This window comes from Peromyscus maniculatus, chromosome 7 (assembly GCF_049852395.1).
Source record: "Peromyscus maniculatus bairdii isolate BWxNUB_F1_BW_parent chromosome 7, HU_Pman_BW_mat_3.1, whole genome shotgun sequence".
Classification (NCBI taxonomy): domain Eukaryota; kingdom Metazoa; phylum Chordata; class Mammalia; order Rodentia; family Cricetidae; genus Peromyscus; species Peromyscus maniculatus.
Genome location: NC_134858.1, coordinates 39678943 through 39699909, shown reverse-complemented (window position 1 = coordinate 39699909; position 20967 = coordinate 39678943). Strand labels below are relative to the sequence as shown.

Below are 20967 nucleotides of genomic sequence, written 5' to 3'. Positions count from 1 at the left end.
TAAAGCTAATCTCTCCATTGTCGTCAGGATATGAATCTTCAATCTCGAGTGAGAATTTCCCCTTGAATGTGATGCTAAGGACTCTAAATCAGACTCCATACTCTTGCTAAAAGCCAGAGGATGGTGAAAAAGTCCTGGGTGGTTTGAGGTTGACAAGAAGCTGAGTAGATAGCAAGGAGTTTCTGTTTTTCTATGCCTGCCCACTATACCCAGGACCACCCACAGCCACTAGCACCTGGGCCTCAGCTCAGTATTGGCTTGTGGGTCCCGTGAGGTCCAGCTCAAATCTTGCCTCCCTGTGTGGAAGAAAATATGGACACACAATGGAAAGTCAAAATTGGGAGACTTGGGACTGGGACAAGTCCTTGATTACGTTGTTGTGGCCAGAGGAGGGGGTAGCTAAGAGCTGCAGTCCAGGCTGGGGTCATGGCTGCAGTAGATGGTGTGTGGATGGAGATACAGCCGGGCAGAGGTGGCGCATGCCTTTAATCCAGCACTCGGGAGGCAGAGGCAGGCGGATCTCTGAGTTTGAGGCCAGCCTGGTCTACAGAGCGAGTTCCAGGACAGCCAGGGCTATTACACACAGAAACCCTGTCTCGAAAAACAAACAAAAACAAATAAAAGAAAGAAAGAAAAAGATCCAGGAGGTCACAGAGGTAGGGCTCAGGCAGCTCTCCTCTCTAGTGTATGGAGGTGTTCCAAACTGACTCTAAGCCACTGTCCCCTGGGTCCTCCGTAGCCTTGAAGCCTGGCCAGAGCCAGGCTGCAGTAAGTTGGTGGAAATGCTTTTGGCTTCGGTTAACTCATCTCCTTGCTACTCTGCTAGGGCCTCAGAACCCTGAGAGCATCCCTGAAAACTGTTGTCCTCTTGGGGGACCAGCAACAGTCCCTCAGACAGTGTGACAACTGGTGAGCAGAAGGGAAGCTAGGCGAGCTGAGGGAAGTGGGCCCTGAATCCCTGGCTGTTCACCTCCCGGTTCCAGTGCTGTGAGGTGAGACTTCAACCAGAAGGCTAGTCTTTGACCCAGCCCAGGCTAGCAGTCACAGAGGCCTGGGAACACAGACTCACCAGAATCACACAGCCTTCGTAAGAATCCACACAGCTTTTAAGAGTCTTTGTGGGGGAGGGGAAGGGGGGCTGGAGAGATGGCTCAGAGGTTAAGAGCACTCACTGGCTGCTCTTCCAGAGGACCTGAGTTCAGTTCCCAGCAACCACATGGTGGCTCACAAGCATCTATAATGGGATCTGACGCCCTCTTCTGGTATTCAGGAAAAACATGTAGGAGGACCACTGGATACACAATAAAATAAATCTTGGGGGAAAAAAGAAGAATCTTTGCATTCATTTTTAACCTCGTTACCTCTTGGGCCCTGCCTTGAGGCACTGGTCAGAGTGGCTGTCCATGGCCACTAGAGCTATAAGCTGAGTTCCCCTTCATTGACCTCGAATTAAACCTTTCACATTCTTGCCTGGTCCCCTTCTTGCTCTGTCTTTATTCTCTCTCGCCTCAATTCCCTTTGTTCTCCACCTCATGTCTTCTCTCCAGCCTTGACCTAAGTGTCTAAAGAACAAGGATGGCCCCTCTGCCCTGGTCCACAGGGCAGGTCAGGGGTGGTAGCTAACGTTTGGGCAAGTTTAACAGTGGCCATAGCAGAATGGGCAGGGAACAGTGCTGGGAGTAACTGGGGCGCCCTCCCCCCTTTTTAAGACCTTCTCAGGAAGAGGCCATGAGGGAGGTAAGGACAGTAGGAACCCAAACAGCACACACTTCGACAGCCCCAGCCACTGAAGAGCGAGCGACCTGATGTGCAGTGCTCATTCATGCTTACAAAGACACTCCCGTTTTTACAGAGGAGGAAGGAGAGGCCTTGGCTGACTCTGGGTCATTGTTCAGGTCCCCACTGAAGGTCTCTTTCTTTGGAAGGCTGTTGCTGGACCCCACCTCCCGTTACTGCCTTTCTCTTCCTTCCTGATCACTGTTGACTAACCCTCTGCTGAACTGAGGCGTTTACACACGGGTGCTATAGAATCGGTGTTCAGTCAAGTCCTGTTGAGTTGGGAAATGGACACATCCCATTGTAGTTTGAATGGGGACCACCCCCAGAGGGACATGCCTTTGAGCACTCGGTCCCTAGCTAGTGACACTGTTTTAGAAGGCTATGGAACCGTTAGAAGATAGTCCTGCTTGAGAAAGTGGGTCACTGTGAGGTGGATCTTTATAGTCCGACCCCACTTTTTATCTGCTCTTGTAATTTTCTTAAAATTTTATTTGTGTGTGTGTCCATGCACATGCTGGATTATCTGTATGTGCACCACATGTGGACATGTTCCCAAGGAGGCCAGAGGGGAGAGTCAGCTCTGGAGTTACAGGAGGTTGTGAGCCACCGAAATGGGTGCTGGGATATTGGTGGAAATATTAAGGCAACTTCATGTAGTTAAAAGGGAGGTTTATTAGGGGGTTACCGCGATTCTCTGGAGGACTCTGCTTGGTCTACTATCCAATGTCCAGGATTACCAGGAACCAAGAGAGACGACACATCCGGACCTCGGGTCTTAAGGGCTCCTGTGTTGGGCCAGCCTCAGAGGCAGGTCATAGGAAGGTGTGACAGTCACCGGAAGTCTCACTGGGGGTAGTACTTCCAGGTCAAAGCTGGAACAGCTACCCACTACTCTGGAAAGCAAAGCCTGGTTCTCTGGAAGAGCAAAAAGTGCCCTTAGCTGCTGAGCCATGTTCTGTAGCTGCACCCTTGACTCTATCCCTTCTCACTGTAAGCTAAGGAGACCCTCCTTTGCTAACTTATCTTCACCAGGCGGTTTGTTTTGTTTTGTCACAGCAATGAGAAAATTAACTAAAACACCTTCTTACATCAGTTAGCTTCCCTGGAAACATTCCTGTGATTCATCCACAGGGAGGAGGCTTTGGCTCTGAGATTCCCAACAAGGGCATGCTGAGTAGAGAGGTGACCCTGGACTAAGCATCTCTGTTTAACCTGTTATGTTCCCTCATCTACACTGACAAAGTGACAAAGAAAGAGACCTCTGACCTCAGGGAACTTCTAACATTGAAAGTGTAGGGTCTGCAGACCACACTGTCTTGCAAAGAAATCTCTTTACTTCGCTGTCCTAAAGCTATGACGTGCCTTCTTTCTGAAAAAATAACTCCCAATGAGCTCTCTAGGGTTTGAGAAGGATTAGGTGGGCACCATTCTCCACAGCCTGTAGGCCTGAGGCACCCTCCGCTTGGTCACCGTTGCTCAGGAGGACCAGCAGCCGCGGGGTCCCGACGCGCCCTTTGGAGGACACGAGCATTTTGGCACCTTCTGCAGAGTGCGTGTTTTCCGCTCAGCCTGTGGAGGCTGACAGCGTCTCAGAGTGACTATCTTCCCATTTATCATCTGTCCCACGCCTCTCCTCCCTCTCCCTGCCCAGCCACTGCCTTGTACCTGATTTAATTTTCACAGTGATTCGGCGGCTTCTCATGAACCTTGTCTGCTTCACTTTGCTTCTCTTTCCTCCGGCGGGAGTGCTCCCAACGTTGTCAAAGTCCTCCTCCCCACTCGAAGCATTTTTCTTAGGGCATGCAAAAGGTGTTCTGTCTGCTGCACACCTGGCTAGATGTGCTACACTTGAGCATGAGTGTGCGAGTGAGGCCTTGGATGGTCGTCTGACACTCCTATCGTGGTGCAAATGGAGACGGGACTCCTACTCTTGTCTCTTCCTCTACCGGTCTCTCTGAGACCACAGGGAACCCAAATTGCCCGCTGGGTGTAGACGTAGGCAGGGCTGAAGCTGTGCCAGCAGCCTCCTGCCTTCTCAGCCACAGGGCAAACAGACCCCTTGAATCAGAAGGGACTCTGAAGAGTGGCTTATAGGCAATCCAGACAGCACCCTGCTGCAGCTGGGCGATGCCACCCCTTTCATTTTCTGGGAGGCGACCAGAGGAAAACAAAGTATGAATGGCCATAATTTACTGGGCTCCTGGGTGAATTTGTATTTCATTCTGATTATTGGATGTGTCGCCTAATTGCAGCTATAAAAAGGAATAGTCCATCTTCCCCATGAAAGCCTGGTACTGGCTGATTGTTGTTTAATTAGTTGATTCCAGTGGTCGAGGGGTGAGTTTGGAATTACAATTACAGCTCCTATTATTTCATGGAGATTGCTGAATTAATTAGTAGGACAATAGGATTCCTCATCATTGACGTCTTAAGAATCCACAATAATAACTTTCAAATTGGTTGCAATGATGAAAGTTGGTAATAGATTTGTCTTCTCTGTTGGGCAAGGCTGGACTTCCGGACAACTGGGACTCCCCTACCTAGGGAGGGGTTGGTGTGTGTGCAGAGGCAGCCGCCCTTGACTGGTTAGGCCTTTGATTGGCAAGGCATCTGGCTGGGATCCAAACACCTGTGCTTTCTCTGAACCAAAGAAAGTGAGGTGGAAACCAAGGGTGATTGAGAATAAAGAGAGGAGTGAAGAGACCAGCTGAGATTGTGTAAGGTTGAATTAGAGGACATTGAAGAGGAGCCCTGGTTAAGCTCTGGTGGTCAGGGACAGTCATCCTGGCCTGGCGTGACTCTAGGGAGGTCCCAAGGAGTGACGAGGCTGAAGGCATGCAAAGCCCCTTGGGAGCCACGTAGGTTCTCGTGACGCTGTCCTCAGCGTCCCTCAGTGGCCACCAGGCTGGGCTGGGTCAGGGACCAGCCTTCTGGTTGCCGACTCACCCGAGTGCTAGAGTTGGGTGGGGAACTGCAGGAATCCTGGCTTCCTTTCATTTTTCTGCTCTCCCCAGGAGTCACCAGAAACATTGCCTTCTCTGGATATAAAAGAGAAATACTGCACAGTAACTCTAGCCAGGGAGGTGATAATGAGAACTGAGTAGAAACTGTTTATCCAGGTGGTTAATATTTGAATAAGCCTGAAGGTCATGTGACAGCCTTCTTCCCAAGGAAATTTTTCTCTTCTGGTCTCCCTAAGCACGGGTGAAATGGAACCTGGTTCACTGCCATCCTAAGCTGTACCTGTGGGCTGAAGTCAGTGGCTGCTGCAGTCTGGAGACACCCACACATAGCTAGAAGGGGTGGGAGAGGGGGGAATGGACTGTGGCAAAGGGGACCTTTGGGAAGAAGGACCAGAGAGATGGGGCCTCTTGGTTTGGCTTCTGGTTCTGAAGACGTTTGCCCAGGGAAAGATGGGTGGGACCCCATCTCAGGACTGTTCACGTTCCCCCTTTCCCCACTAGACCCTCGCTTTGATATTCCTGGGGTACGTGTCCTCCAAGGGATGAAGGGACAGGGGTGCTCCTCGGAAGGCAGATCATTAAGATTTAATGGGACATTTTCTGCCAGACAGGGAGATTGTAAAACACAGCTAATTTAGAGAGCTGGGGGATCACAGAGACATTTTGCTTGTCGACTAGGAAAGGCCAGACATGAAATTATGCCAGTCCATGCCCTCCTGTCTCCCGCCTTCCCAGCTGCAGGTCCGGGCTGCCAAAGAGGACGAGCCACTGTGTAGTTCGCAGACCACTCCCACCCTCCAGCTTGGCCAGGACTGCAGCCAGAGCCCAGACCACCTTGGCATATTTGGATCCTTGCAGCTGGTTGTCAGAGCTGTCATCCCTTTGGTTCAGTGAGTTTAACAGCTGGAAGAAATAACTTGGCAAAGGGGTGGTGGTGGTGGTATGTATACATGTGTGCATGTAGGTGTGTGTGCATGCATGAAACAGATGTAGAGTTAGACAGAGCCAGCAAGGCAGAGAGACAGGGAAGGAGGTGGGGAGACACGGAGGTAGGGAGGAGAGAACAGGTCTAGAGAGAAGAGGAGTAGGAGGATAGTCTTGTCCCCACTCGTGGGGTTGGGCTATTTGGGGGAAGCTGATCTTAGCTGCACGTCTGCGCCATTGATGCAGCATGTGGGGCGATGGAGGGATAGAAGTGGGCACAGCACAGGGGTGTAGAGGGGAGGCTGGATGGGGCCGCTCTGCCTCTTGACTTGGGCTGCTAGATGAATGGAAGGTGTGCCTCCGGGTATGCCATAGACATAGCCCTGGATGTGTGTTCCAGAAAGTTTTGCCATTTAAAAATGTGTATGATCTTTGCGTTCACGTAAAGTGAGGACATTATTGCTGACTCTCTGGGGTTAAATGGAGTAATGCAGCTAGAGCTTCTAGTAGGTAGTAGGTCCTACTAGACCTACTAGTAGGTCCAAGAAGTTGGTACCTTACCTCCACTTCCTTCAGTAATGGGACATATGGTTGCTTAGCACAGTGCCAGACACATGCTTGGCATTCAGTGCCACTTGGCAGAATTGGACCTCAAGTCCTAACAGCCATTCAGCAATGTCCTTAGGCCCTTGAGAGCTGGGCAAGGCTGGGGGGCAGGCTGGGCAAGGCTGGGGGGGCAGGCTGGGCAAGGGCTGAGGTCTTGACTGAGGGAGCCAGCCAATACCTTTTCCAGGCCTGCCTTCCTCCCCTGGCCTATCCACGATAGGCTCTGAGCAGAAGAGGAACACACTTTTCCAGGCACCAGGTGAAGCTGCATTTGAGGGCAACTCCACAGCAATGCAAACTCACCTGCTAGTGACCATTCCAGGTTCACTGCCCATCCACAGTAGGGCCAGGAAGGAGGTCCCAGAAGCAGCACCCCGATTCCTTCTGTCTAGACGACAGCATCCTCAGAGAGTTCTTGGGGCGGCTAGGTGACAGACTCCCACCTGAAGGTCAGAGCTGAGTTCAAGCATCTGTTGAGCACCTACTGTGTGCAGGCCCTGCCCTAGCACCTGATGATCTAGCCAGGAACAAGGCCGATGACGGTGCTGTCATGGAGCAGGTGAAGCCAGGGTGAAATCAGGAAGTGGCAAGAGCCGGGACGTGATGGAAAACCCTAGGGCTGATGAGCTGTGGATGCTGAATGGGGAAGTGTGTGAAGAACTGTGGGGTTGGTTATAGGGAGGTAACAAATCAGGTCTACATGGAGATGAGGGCAAAAGGAACGAAGTCCTTCATTTGGGGACATGCTTGGTGTGTTCAAGGGATGGACAGGTGACAGGGTGGTGGTCACAATCAGAGGGTGAGTGGAGACGAGAGGTCTGAGGTTTGAGGTCTGAGGAGAGGCAGGCTTCACTTTGCACACCCGGGAAGGATTTAGGGTTTTATTCTATAAAGCGATAAGACATCGGAGGAGTTAGGCAGAGGAGTGACACTGTGTGATTTATATTTGAAAAGAGTAATTTTGACAGCTCTTTAAGAATAAACTATAGGGTGGAGAAGTTAAGAAGCACTATGTCGCTGTAGGCTGGGCAAGAACTGGCAGGGCTCGGGATGGGGTGGCCCTGCAGGCGCCAAACTTAAGCAGGCAGCTTGGGGCTTGGACTTGCGTGTTGTCATGGAGGTGTGTACTATACGCACTGTGAGGCCCGCTCTGCTGAGGGCTCCCTGACTTCTGACAGCCCCAAAGTTGTACAGCCAACACTACAATCAAGATAAGGACCCCCCCTACACACACACACACACACACACACACACACACACACACACACACACACCTCCTGTAGTCAGCCGCCTCCCCCGCCTCCGCCCTTGGCAGCGACTGATCTTTTTTTTTCCTTCCTGTCCCCGGAGGCATGCCTTTTCCAGAGTGTCATATAAATGGAATCAAGCAGGAGGTAGCTTTTTGAGTCTGGCTTCTTTCACTCACCATAATGTATCTGGGATTCATCTACGGGAGCATAGATGAATTTCCTACTCCCTTTTACTGTGGGGCCGTACTCCATTGTATAGAAATCGCAGTTTCTCTGGGGAGCCGGGTGTTTGCAGTTCTTCGGCAGTATTAAATGGGGCTGCTGTATACACTCCAGTGCAGCTGTAGATGAGAACGTGATGCGAGGACTCTGCTGCTCTCTGTCCTCACTGCCGTATGCTGTTACACTTTAAATAAAAACCTGGAGAAGTCATTCTCCATTTTGATAGGTGTAGAGTGGTATATCACTGTTGATAGGTGTAGAGTGGTATATCACTGCCAGGTTAATTTGCATTTTCCTACGTGCTTATTTGTAAACTCTGTATTCTTTGGTGAACGATCTGCCTGAGTCTTTTGAATGTTTTTTTTTTCTATCCATTGTTACTTGCCTTATTGTTGAATTTTGAGACTTTAAAAAATATATCTGGGATATAAATCTTGTATACAATATGTGATTTGCAAATACTTTCTGCCAGGCTGTAGCTTGTCTTCTCTCCTCCCTCCCTCCCTCCCTTCCTTTCTTTTCTTTAAATAAAAGAGAAAGTATAGTTATAAGAATGGAAAAGAGATTAAACTATGTAATCTCCCCCCCCCACTCCCTTTATTGGCATTTAGAAAACGGCAGTAGAAGGAGATGCCCTCTGATAACCTCACCTGGATGGCCCAGACTTGGCCGTTTCTTCTCTTCTGTCTCTTAATAGTATCGGGATGCATTTACCATAAAACTTACTGCAGTGACTGGTTTTACCTTTAGTTCCCCAGCATCGAATACTTGTACAAAGTTGCACAGTTAGTTTCCAGAACTCCTTACATCTTGCAGAACAAAAGCCCCCTGTACCTCAGTGGCAACACCTCAGTGGCTCCTCCACTCCACTTTCTGTTTCAGTGGATGTGACTCTTTCTAGGTGCCTCCTAACTGCAATCATATGGTGTCAGTCCTTTTTGCTTGGCTTATTTCACTGGGAATCATGTCCTCAAGGCTCGTGCATGCTGATACTTTTCTCAGAATTCCCTTCATTGTAAGGGTGACTATTACTCCCTCCATAGGGAACACTTGCTTGTGTTTATGCAGTCCTGCCGGTACATGCAAGCTTGACGGTGCATGCAAGCTTGCCCCACTGCGTGGTGGGTGTGGTCATAGTGCTGAGCATGGTTTGGGATGCGCCATGTGGACCCGGTGGGCCTCTCGTTCAGCTCTTTTGGGCTCTTTCCATTCTCTTAATAGGACCTTTGGGGGAGCTGAGTTCTTAATTTCTGTGAAGTCTAAGTCACTGATTCTTCTTTATGAATTGTGCTTTTGGTATTGTATCTGAGAACTGATGGCCTAATCTAAGGTCACACATGTCCTTCCTGGACGTTTCATACTTTGGGGCTTTTTACTATGATTCAGTTTCATATACAGCGAAAGGTAGAGAGACCAAAGCTCACTGTATTTTCTCCTTTTGAAAATCCATACCCAACACTTTTAACCCTACTTATTGAAAAGTCTGTCCTCCCCCGCTCTCCTGGGCTTGAGATAGGACAGATGAACTTGGTTTGGGACATGAACATGAGGAGAAGGACGAGTTGCTTTGGTTTGGGCAAAGGGCTCAGAATGCCACACTGACTGGGGAGGTTTGGGAGTTGGAAGTTCAGAGTCATGTTTTAGATGTGCCCCTGTGGCATCTCAGTACCTGTCTGGGACACAGCTGGCATATGAGTCTGGAGTTTGGCACACAGATATGAACTTGCTCTACCCATTTTTTTCAAGCTGCTGACATACACAAAGGTGGACACGGAAGCCCACATAAAGACCAGCAGACATTGCAGGTGGTGACAGAGCGGCAGCATGCAAGGTCTGTGAGGTCTCTGGAATGTGGGGGCAGGGCAGGACAGGGCAAAGCCTCCGGGAGGTCACCTGTGTGGGTCTTCAAGGATGAATGGAGATTTTTCCACAAGGGAATCTGGGGAGTGGCGTTTCAAAGGGAAGGCCATCCAAGGCACAGGTTTCGAGGTGTGAAGCGTAGAATGCCGAGGAGCAGCCAGTGAGGGGGTGCGTGGGTGTAATGATGGGAGCTGAGGCTGGACGCCATGCAGGACTGGATCATGTGGGGCTTTATTTCAGGAAGGCATCTTAGAGGGCTCGAAGACAAACCCTCTGTGCAAGAGTGACCACGGCTTCCTTCCTCTCTGCACTAAGGGTTCCCAACAACCCACGAAGGCCTCGGAGGGAGGCAGAGGAGACCAGGAGCAGAGGAGGCTCTTATTCAAGGCCACGGTGCCTGGTTTACCACATGTCTGGGGTCATGGTGGTATGTTCAAGATGAGTGCTACCATTCTAGTCACCCTGCCACCACCCCTTAGTGTTTGGAGTGAAGGCCTTCCTGTGTAGCCCAGGCTGGCTGGGAACTTGCAGTCTCCCCGCATCAGCCTCCTGGTTTGGGGATTACAGCAGAGGAATAGTTTCTCTGCACCCTCTGATGGAGAGGGTGTATCTATCTGCCTTCCCGCATCCACACCCTCTCTGTGTGCTGGTCTCTCATGCCAGTGGCGTGGTCGGGGAGATGCCTCCTTCTCCATCCTCTCTCCCCAGGAGCAGCCAGGGGGTCCAGACCAAGCTGTCAGTGGCCAGGCCTGGGTCTGATCTTTCATTCATCAGCTTAATCAGACCCTGTCTGCCCTGACAGGAATACAGATGTGATGCTTCTTTCTCACTCTGTCCGAAATTGCTTTGTAATAACAGTAGGAGTTAGAGAGGCATTTTTATTGATTAAACAATCGAGACTATTTGTCTTTACAAAACCAAAAATATAGAGGTGTCTCTTTCTCTCTCCATACACATTACACATGCTTATGCATTAGAAGCAATAGTCTCTGCTTGTAATCAAGCTGATGCTTCTGATGGGCTGTTTTCTAATGCCAGGCTGTGGTGGTGCATTTCACAGGAATGTGAAAAGAAGCTGATGTACTGACACTGGCAATCAGGGCCAAGAGGCCCCCTGGGCTGGGACCGTAGGTGAGGAGTGCTTACTGGGAGTCTTGGAGACATGCTGGTATGGAAAATACTTCTTGTGGAGAGACACATGAGCTTTGGATCGGAAGGCTCAGGGTTTGAATACAGCTCTGCTCCTCTTTCCAGAGAAATTATGTAAGACTTTGACATCCCACATAGGGATAAGGACCCCTAGTAAGATGGCAGATGTGCAGTGGCCTGTCCAGTGTCATACAGGTGAGGTTATTACATCATGGTCTCTCTGGATGGATGGAGTTTCAAGGAGCTATAGGTGCACTGAAATTCTTGGACCAGTACTATGCAGTGCACAAGCCAGGAGCTCTTGGGAGTGGATTTTTCAGGCCCATGTCATCCACCCTAGACCCTGCGTGTCTAGCCTGGCTAGGCACCGGGTGGTAGATATGTTTAATAGTGTGACATCAGGCCTGCTGGATGACCTTTGTAGGTACTGCTCAGATGTGGTGCTGGGGAACCTGTGGGGTAGCCCGGGTACCAGGAGGCTGGCCAGCTAGCTGCCTTTTCAATTGTGTGGGCAGAGGCAGGGCCTTGTTGGACAAGGGTGCTGCTGCTAGAGAAACCAGCTGCATTATAAAGAGATCTTTCTAATTCTGTCCGGATCAGAGTAATTGTTCCCACCCTGCAGGGTTCAGTATGAAAACCGCTGTCAGTCACTTGGGGGCTGGGATTTGCCAAACTGTATTCATGAATTCTATTTGTCACCCCCGACAGCAGCCTGCAGCACAGACAGGGAGGTGTGGGTGTGCATATTCAGGAGGGTGGGCCGCAGTGGCGGGAGGTACGTGAGAGACAGACATTGAGCACTTTTATCTGCTGTGCGTGGACAGGCTTGGTAAGCTCTCGGGGACATCTGGAATCCAGAAGGAGGTGACATAGCTTCCCGTCTTCAGGTTTTGCAGGGTTTGAGGCCAGGGCCTGTGGGGGAAAGTCTTCTTGGAGTGTGATGTTCTTGGGGTTGGAGGAGAGGAGGTCAGCCTGACGGCCAGCTCCCGGCAGCCTACAGCTCGCATAGATCCGGTACCTAGGGACACATATAAAGGAAGGTCACTCAGGGAGTCCTGTAGGGACTTCTCGGGACGAAGTGAGTGCAAGCCTCGCACAGGGTCTTCACCTGCCAGTGTGTGGTTCTCCAAGGGGACCTATTTTTCTTCACCACAGATAGAGAGGGCAATGCCAGACCAAGGAAGTGATTTTGCCACATCTAGTTAGGTGAAGCCGTGAGTTTATTGGGCATGGGTGAAGAGTTACTTACAGGAGTGTGGATGACTCTGGCATCTGTCCCACTCCAACATGGCTGAACAACTCACAGAAACTGCGTCCTCAGAGCCCCCTACCCCTTCCATCTCTCACATACTTAACTTCCATCTCCTCCTAAGTCCTTGTGCAGCTGGGATAAGAGTATATGCAGGAAAGGATGGAACAGGAGGGAGAGAGTAACTGGAACCTCAGGAGGGAGTCTGGTGACACCCTCTTCTATGAGGGGATGCTGTGAAGGACTCATTTGGGTACTCAGATTGCCTTGATTTTAAGAGGACAACAGCCATGATAACAATTTCATAACATCTGGCTATCTTGAAGCACATATCACAGGACTGGCAGTTGCCTTGATTGGGACGGCCTGGCCTTATGGGAGGGGGAGGATTCCATCAGGAACCAGCCTGGAGGTTAAGAGCATAAGCCAAGGAGCATGGAGTTTAGACTCTGCGTGGGAAAGCCTGGCAGCGGAGGAGAGTGCTGGGCAGGGTTATTGACATTTGGACCAGATGATTCTTTTTGAGGGATCTGTTCACTTAGGGTGTTTGGCACTAGCTGGATCCCTTAGGCCCCTGGTTGGAATAAAATAATATGTCTTTAGGCTGACCAGTTGCATCATAGGTGGCAGAGTTGTCCCCACTTTGAGAGCTGGCATAGATGACAGGGACAAGAGTGAAATATTGGCTGAGTCAAGTTTAGGGGGAGGGGAGCCTTGAGCTCCAGTTAAGAGACCTGGAATTCATTCTGGAAATAACGGGGAACCTTTTACGAGCAAGCAGATGGGACAGAGAGGCAGCGTCAGGAAACCTTCAGAAGGAAGGGATCACAGAGGTCCTCTGTCCCTTGCAGCTCAGCTGGTCCAACTGAAGACAGCTGCTAACCAACTTGTAATGGGCCCAAGGATAACTCCTACTTGGTTCTTCTTCCTGGTGGACCCACTGGAGGGCTTGTAGAAACACAGTATGCTGCCCTCCACCTTGAGTGTGCAGGGGCCTCTGTTAGTCCTCCTCCCATTTGCATGACAAAATACTTAACAGAGCAACTTATGGGGAGGAAGGAAGGAAGGAAGGAAGGAAGGAAGGAAGGAAGGAAGGAAGGAAGGAAGGAAGGAAGGAAGGAAGGGAGTCATATTTGGCCCACAGTTTCAGGGAGGTTTTAGTCGATCACGCTGGGGAAGGCGTCATAGTAGACATGGCTGCATCCGTAGCGGCAGGCGCGTGAGGCAGTGGCTTGCTCCCCAGGCAGCAGCAGGAGAAGAGAGTTAGAACCCAGGGCCAGGTACTACCCTCAAGGCCTTTCCCTAGTGACCTATGTCTGTCCACGAGGCTCCCCCTCTTAAAGGCCCCATACCCTTTTTACTGGCTAGTTTTATGTCAACTTGACACAAGCTAAAGTCATCTGAGAGGTAGGGAATCTCAACTGAGAAAATGCCTCCATAATATCAGGCTGCAGGCAAAGCCTGTAAGGCATTTTATTAATTGGAGATTGATGGGGAAGGGCACAGTCTGTGGTGGGTGGTGCCATCCCTGGGCTGGTTGTCCCGGGTTCTATAAGAAAGCAGGCTGAGCAAGTCATGGGGAGCAAGCCAGTAAGCAGCACCCCTCCATGGCTTCTGCATCAACTCCTGCCTTCAGGTTCCTGCCCTCTTTGAGTTCCTGTCCTGACTTCTTTCAGTGATAAACAGTGATATATATGGAAGCATAAGCCAAATAAACCCTTCCCTTCCCCACTTGGTTTTTGGTCATAGTGTCTCATCGCAACAATAGAAACCCTGAGTAAGACCCCCTTCAAAATGGTGCTTGAAGTCGAGGAACAAGCATTCCAAACATAAACCTGTGGGGGACATTTCAGATTCGAGCCATAACGGGGTCCCCAACCTGGCATCTTCACAGAGTCTCAGCTGATACCGATGCTGACATCACTAGCCTGGAGACCACACTTTGAGGATCTTTGAACTGCTTGGTTTTAACTTACTTTCAAGGCCAAATGAAACCCAGCTGTCAATCAGCAGTCTTTACCTGTACATAGCACAAGTCAGAGTCCTGCCTTGGCCTTCACCTACATGGCAAAGACCGCTTCAGGAAGGGCACAGAAGATGGGAGACATGCTTTTGGTTCAACATCAAGGTCAGGGACTCTTGGCAGCTCAGCCTCTGGGATCTTTTTGTGGAGTTTGCTCTCTGTGTCTCACCCAAGCACTGGACCCTCCTGTATTAGAACCAAGCCCGTGAGAAGGCCAGGGCTCAGGAAGCTTGACAGAGGAGCAGAGGTACTGAGCCAGTGGCTTGGGAAGCATTCCTTGTTTGCACTTCCAGCCCCTCATGGAGGAGTGCACAATTCAAACTGCAACCCTCCCCTGGGCCCCCTTCCCTGTGTTGCTACTGAACAATAGCTCTCTCCTGGGCAGGGAGGAGGCACATCTTTTAATATATTTTTAAAAGGTATTGATGGCCTGAAAGGCCAGAGGGACACAGAGGGTCCCGCTTGGGCAGGTGACATTTTCACATGGGAAAGGGTTCTTTATGATTTCACCTTTAGAAGTCCAGAGCCAAAGTTGGGTGACCCACTCCCCTGAGACCAAAGGTTAGAGTCTCGGGGTGATGCAGTCAAAGAGGGTCAGGCTTGGCAACCCGCGGTGCTATAGTGACTGCATCCTGATGCTTCCCGGACCAAGACCTCGGGCTGAGCTGGAGGCAGGGACCCATCAGTGCCTGTGCATTTGTGAGGGATGACAGCATTTCACCTCTGTTCTCATCCCATGCTGCTACTGGAGCCAGGGTCAGCGCCTGGGCCCCAGCAGCCCTAACAAGCCAGGATTGGCCACCTGTCCTCAATAGGACAGACTAGTGAGAAAAAGAGATTTATTTAGTCAGTGGGACTACATTAGGAAGAGGACCAAAGAGATTCAGTGACTGCCTCCCACCCCACCCCCAGAGTCCATCTTCAGGGTCCTGACTTGAGGTTTAGGTTTAGGTTTAAATAAAGGGCAAGAAATTCACATAACGAAGTAGTCCTGGTCCAGGCGTAGACCTGCCAATCATCATTATTTAGGTTCTAGTCTCTCCTGTAAGGTGTTCTGACAAGTTGTCAGAAGTGTGTGAAATCTCTTCACAGGAGGCAAGCTTCCCCTCTGGCTGGCACCAGCTTCATTCAGCCTTTTTCTTTTCCTAGCATAGGATTTCTGAGGAATTGCAAATTTCTTGGGGGGGTCCATTATTTCAATAATCTGATGGCCAAAGAGGGGCACAAATGTCTCTGTAGGTTATCTTTATTCCAGCCAGAATGGTTGTATGATCATCAGTCTAAAAGACTTCTGTAACCCTCCAAAACATGTGGAAATTTCTCCAATAAGCATGCAGTTGTTTCTCAGGGAACACAAGGAGATGCAGCTTGGAACCCACATCAGTCTACTTGGCCACAGCTCAGACCCCAGAAAGTAAGAAATGGGGTCCTTAGGGAATGGAAAGGAAGTCTACAGAGAAGCACCATTCAACGTGAAGTCTTAGAAGGCCACTGAAGTGCAGGATGGGTTTTTCACTTCGGAACACAGCACTGAGTGGAGCAGAGATCAATTAGGACACTGGCACAGAGTGAAACTTTGCTCCTGTTTCTAAAATGCACTGTGAAAGGGAAAAAAATCCAATTACATAGGGATCCCTGGCCCTCTGTGAGGGCAATCAACTCTAAGAAGTATGTGTACACGTGTTTGGGCAACCCCCTGCCTCGAACCCCCTGTGGACTTGCATGCAGTTTCCAAGATGTGACATCTTCATTTCTGAAGGGTCCCTAATTGACACTGAGTCCTAACGTGTTAACATAAAAGTTTTCCAGTCCCTACAGCTTCTCTGACAAGCACTTAATGACCTGTACAATATTTAAATAAGCTAAAAGTGTCCCAGCTTGAGGAAGCAGGCAGCACACTCTTCTGTGGAGGGAAGGCTTTGCGATGCCAGCAGCATCCCTCAAAGTTGGGTTTTTTTCTAAAGAGATCCACCTGCATCCCTGGTGCTCTGTGACCTGAGCAGGCACGGGTGGTTTCTCCTGACATTTTTTTATTTCCTAGGACACGGATACACATCTGCTCAAATTAATTATTCTTCCTGGATCTCTCTCCTGACTCATTTGGAGAGAACAGGAGCCCCTGGGCCGATGGGACTACTACGAGAGGAGGAAGTGTGGCCATGCATTTGCATTTGTTAGCTCTCTGAGACGGAAGCCCCAGCCATATGTCTGGAAGCATTAGTCTAAGCAGGCACACACCAGAGCTGTCCAGGACAAAAAGACAGGGAGAGAAGAGAGTGGGGATCATCTGCTACTGATCAGAGAGACTCTCCAGAAGAGGTGGCAGCAGCGGACAGTGGCTGGGGCACACAGGGGACGAATGCTCCACGATCCCTTCCAACACATTTCACCTAGACCCTTGCATGACTGGCGTGATTGGCACAGTGAGAACACACCAAGAGCAACAGTGGATGGGAGACTAGCTGCAGCCAGGCTTTTGAGGTAGGGTCAGAGGTCACCTCAAGAGCTCCAGGGAAGAGCTGAGCTAGGGGAGCAGAGGCTGGAAATGTAGGCATTACTATACTTTTCTTCCATCTGTAGCAATAATGCCTACTATGGTGGTTTGCCTCAGTTTCTCCCTCCAGTCCAAGAAGAAGCAAGATCGCCTGTAATTTAACCACCGAATACACTACCACTTGGCCACGACCTGGGGTCGTGTACACTTTGCCATCTGTTTCTCAGGCTCAAGGTCAATGAACTAAAGAAGTTCATTTAAACTCTCACCATCCTAGCCTATCTGCAATGCAGGGGCTGCCATACTCATCTCACTGGCTGCTGAGAGGATCGGCCAGACATGTAAGGCCTTCATGTGGTGCCAGACATTTAGTAAGTATCGTACAAAGGAAAGGTCGAATGGGGATCCTGTAGCAGAGGCAGCCTCCAAAGGGCTGGAGAGCCCGCTGACACAGCCCACTGAGTCCAACATGAGTCATCATAGGTAAGCCTTGGATTCCCAAATCAGTAGAATGAGCAGAGTAGATGGGTTCAATTGATTACTCACTTAACAACTGAACTGAGCAGCAGATACATTCCAAGGACCGTGCTCAGCTGGGACATGCAGCAATGAGCAAGATGACATGCCAGGGACAGGTGGCACCTGCCTGTCAAGTGTACAAGATGGCATTAGGACTTGTCTGGAGCTACAGACCCAGACAGCCTGGCAGAGTGCTCTTTGGAAACTGGTATCTTAAGTAGTGCTACCTGGGAGAAATTTTACACTAGTTCCTTCGGAAGACAGACTCTGAAGCTATGAGAACCCACCAGGCCCAGGCCGAGGTCTGCAGGTAACTCTCTTCACCCCAGGACAAACAGACAGGAAGCAGAGGCAGGCACAAGTGAAGCTTTGGGGGCAGGGTTAGAATGTAAAAGAGAAAGAAGCCAAAAGGAATCTCTTGTGGTATTATGAAATGTATACTTGGACTGCATCCCTATTTCCTGGCTTACATCACCTAAAATCTCTTCAACTTCCAGTATTAAGTGTCTTTCATATTGGTAATGAGTTGCCTGATAGAGGCAAACCTTGGGTAGCTTCATGATACGTGTGTGTGTGTGTGTGTGTGTGTGTGTGTGTGTGTGTGTGTGTGTGTGTGTGTGTGTGTGTGGTGGTGGTGGTGGTGGTGGTCATCTGAAATACCAGGGTAGGTCTAGAGCACTGGGACACCCAACTCTACCTCCACCCCCATGAGGTTGCTATGATTTGTGTGTCTGCTGCCCACGCCCAGAACTCGTATTGAAATGATGGCATTAACAGACGAGATATTTGCCACAGGGACATTGTCCTCATGAATAGATTAAGGCTTGTTGTCGAATATTATTTTAAGGTGTTTTACTTTTGTTTATGCTCTGGAACATTTGTTTAATGTTGCAAAGATGTATTACATTTGTTTGATTAAATAAAATTCACCTGCAGTCAGGAGGCTGCATCAGCAACTAGCTGACAGGAAGGGGTAGGGAGGAGCCAGGGGAAGAAGGGTTTTTAAGCGTGGATGAGACAGGGTGAGAGCTTTTTGGGAGAAGTGAGCAAGGAGGGGAGGTGAGCAACTTGTTATTTAGCCTCTCTGAAGAGCAGAATTCACCTCAACCTTCGACTCTTGAGTTCTTCCGAGGGACAGAGTTTTATGTGTTCCCTTGTTGCTTTGGAAGAGTCGGTGCCGAGGGAACGGAATCCCCTCAGGCTGCGGGCCTTGCAGCGGCCACGGCGGAGCTGCAGGTGCTGATTAGGACAGCCGTGGTTTAAAAGGCAGGCAACAGTTTTAAAAAAAGACAACAGAGGCTATTATCATGGAGTCTTTAGTGGTAAGTAACCTTTCTTTCCTCATCTCTCTTCTGTGCCCTCACGATACCTTCCAACTGGTCAGTTGTTTGTCGGATGTATCCCTTTAATCACAGCTACTCAGAACAGCAAGCCTCTGTGGTTTATAATTTAGCTGGTCTCTAGTATCCTGTTACAGCCACAGAAAGTAGACCAGTACAGTGGGTTGAGGACATAGCTTGGACCACGAGGGAGACACTGTTTACATTTTGATGATGGGCAATGGAAGGATCAGGTCCCTAAAGACTTGTCCCAGTTCCAAACTCAACCACAGGATTTGCAGCCTCCTCTCTCACGTGGTAACCATGTCTTTATAGTTCCAGGCACTTTTTGGAAGGCTGTCTACCGCTTACAGCCAAACACATCCACACTGACATCCTGCCTCCTGCTCATGGTATCACTCTCTCTGGCTTCCCAACCCGTGGCAAGCCAGGATTTTCCTGTCTGAGTTGGGTTGGGTATTTGTACACACCACTGCCTGTTGAGACGTTTTACCCGGCTTTCCGCTCTGACTGTGCCCATCCATCCTTGAAGTCTCAGGCTATTCTCATAGAAGGAGTTTCCCACCCCTTCATATCTTTATCTCTGCTGCTGGTGAGTTTCAGTCATGGCCTCAGTACATTATGAAATTACTTTTGGTGTTTTCTTTACCCCTCTGGACTGAAAGTTCCATAAAGGTTGAGCTTCTGCATCTCATGCAACACTCGCCCTGGTCACATGTCGAGGTGCACAGCACTGAGAGGCTCACTCCCCACTGCCTGCCTCATTGCACAGAAAGAGAGAATTTGACCTGTGCTCACCCCCCACTGTATTCTCTGCCACTGGAGGACCTCTCTAACACTTGATACTCCACTCATACTGACTATGGTATTATAACTTCTAGAACATTCCTTAGTCTTTCTCACTTCCACTGTGTGTGCAGCTCAGTCTGCTGGAACAGTTCTTTACTTTCCACAGAAGCTCCCAACCCCATCCCACCCTCGAGTGGCCCTGTTCTTGTCCTCCATAGCTCTTAGCAGGCTGTGCTGCCCCTTCCCGGACTCTGAGCTCTTGGAGATGTGCCTCCCTTATCACAGGGCAAGGGAGTCCTGTTATAGGCCCAGCAATTCTTGGCTACACTGGTTTCTTCACCTAATCTTTTCAGATGCCTACTGTGTGTCAAACATTGTGTTAACCAGTGGTTTTCAACCTTCCTAATGCTGCGGCCCTTTAATACAGTTCATGTCCTGGGCCTATCTGTAATTTTGCAACTGTTATGAACTGTAATGTAAATGGTTGAGAACCATTGTATTGTCGGGGGTTGAAAGCAAAGACATTGTTTCTAGTCCTCAGCTCTAGGCAGACAGGCCTGTTAACCAGAACACGCAGAGTGGTGGCAGCGGTGGACAAAAGGAGGTTGTGTGGGCACAGTGAATTCTGCCCCGGATGTAGGAGGTGGGGGTACTTACAGCAGCTTGGAGGGGCGGCGGGAGGGGGTCCAGAGGAAAGTTAGAGCGGGGCTCCAGCCAGCAAGGCCATTTCAGAGAGAAAAGATGGCTGTCCATTTGGGAGAAGGAGCTGGCTTGGGAGGTGAGGCAGAGGACATGTGGGGGAGGGGAGGGGAGAAGTGAGAAGGGGCCCCAGCATCTTGGCACATTCCATCCTTTTCTCACCTTGAGCGGTGTGGCCCAAGCCTACTGGATTTAGCAGCGCATAGAGCTGGGGCCATTGCAGCCTCCTGCCAGCCCAGCCCAGGTAGCTTTGCTGCCAGTGATGTCCGTTCACCTTGAAGGTTGACCTTCCATCCCTGGGGTCCCATCTGGCTGTGCTCCTTACCTGCCGGGTGGCCGGGGCCTGGTGAAGATGCTTCCCGTGGCGCTGCTTCTGGCTTGGAGCTCCAGAGCAGTGAGTGAGTGAACGAGGTGAACGAATGAGTGAGCGAGCGAGTGAGTGAATGAATGAGTGGTGTCTCAGCTCCACGCTTGCCGGTCGTCGTCGTCCTCTGCCTTTCCCTTTCTTGGCTGCTCTTGCTAACAGGTGCCGCCTGCCCTGCGCTGTCCCTGGTCCCCTCTCTCCTCCAGCAGTAGCAGGAGGCAGCTGAGTCTCAGTATAATATAAGGCAGTGTCTTTGCTGCTCCTTTTTAAACAACAAAAATCAAATTGCTTCCCAGCCTTCCTCGGCGGCTGATGCCAGCGTGTTTACATTAAGGCATCTGCGGGGGTCCCCCAGGTTGTGGCTGCGAGCGTTTTCTGCTTATTTGTTGTGCTTCTCACTTTGTCTAATTTCCCAATACAGTGAAGTCTTCGAGGTTTATTATTATTATTATTTTTTTTCTCGAAAGGTGTGAGGGAGGAAAGGGAACCAGTGCCGGAACGAGCCCCTTAGCCAGGCTGCAGCCCAATTAGAACACTGCTCAGCTTTGAGGAGCTGGAATGCCTGCCAACGGAGACTCCTGTTCGAGCCCTAATTACCGCTTGATGGAATGAATAAAGACTGTTTTTTCCTACGTTTTACTTACAGAGTTGCTGATGTGGTGAGTGCAGGGAAGAAATGTCTCTCTCCTTTGAGAGATTAAAAGCTAAGTGCCTCAGTGACCCAACCAAGTTGATGT

The 20967-nt window shown here is 50.1% G+C and overlaps 1 protein-coding gene across 3 annotated transcripts in view; it reads left to right on the top strand.

Annotated features, from left to right (window-relative positions):
• Positions 1–20967, top strand: part of Grik4 (glutamate ionotropic receptor kainate type subunit 4) — a 433513-nt gene that overhangs the window by 55226 nt on the left and 357320 nt on the right. The window lies entirely within an intron of this gene.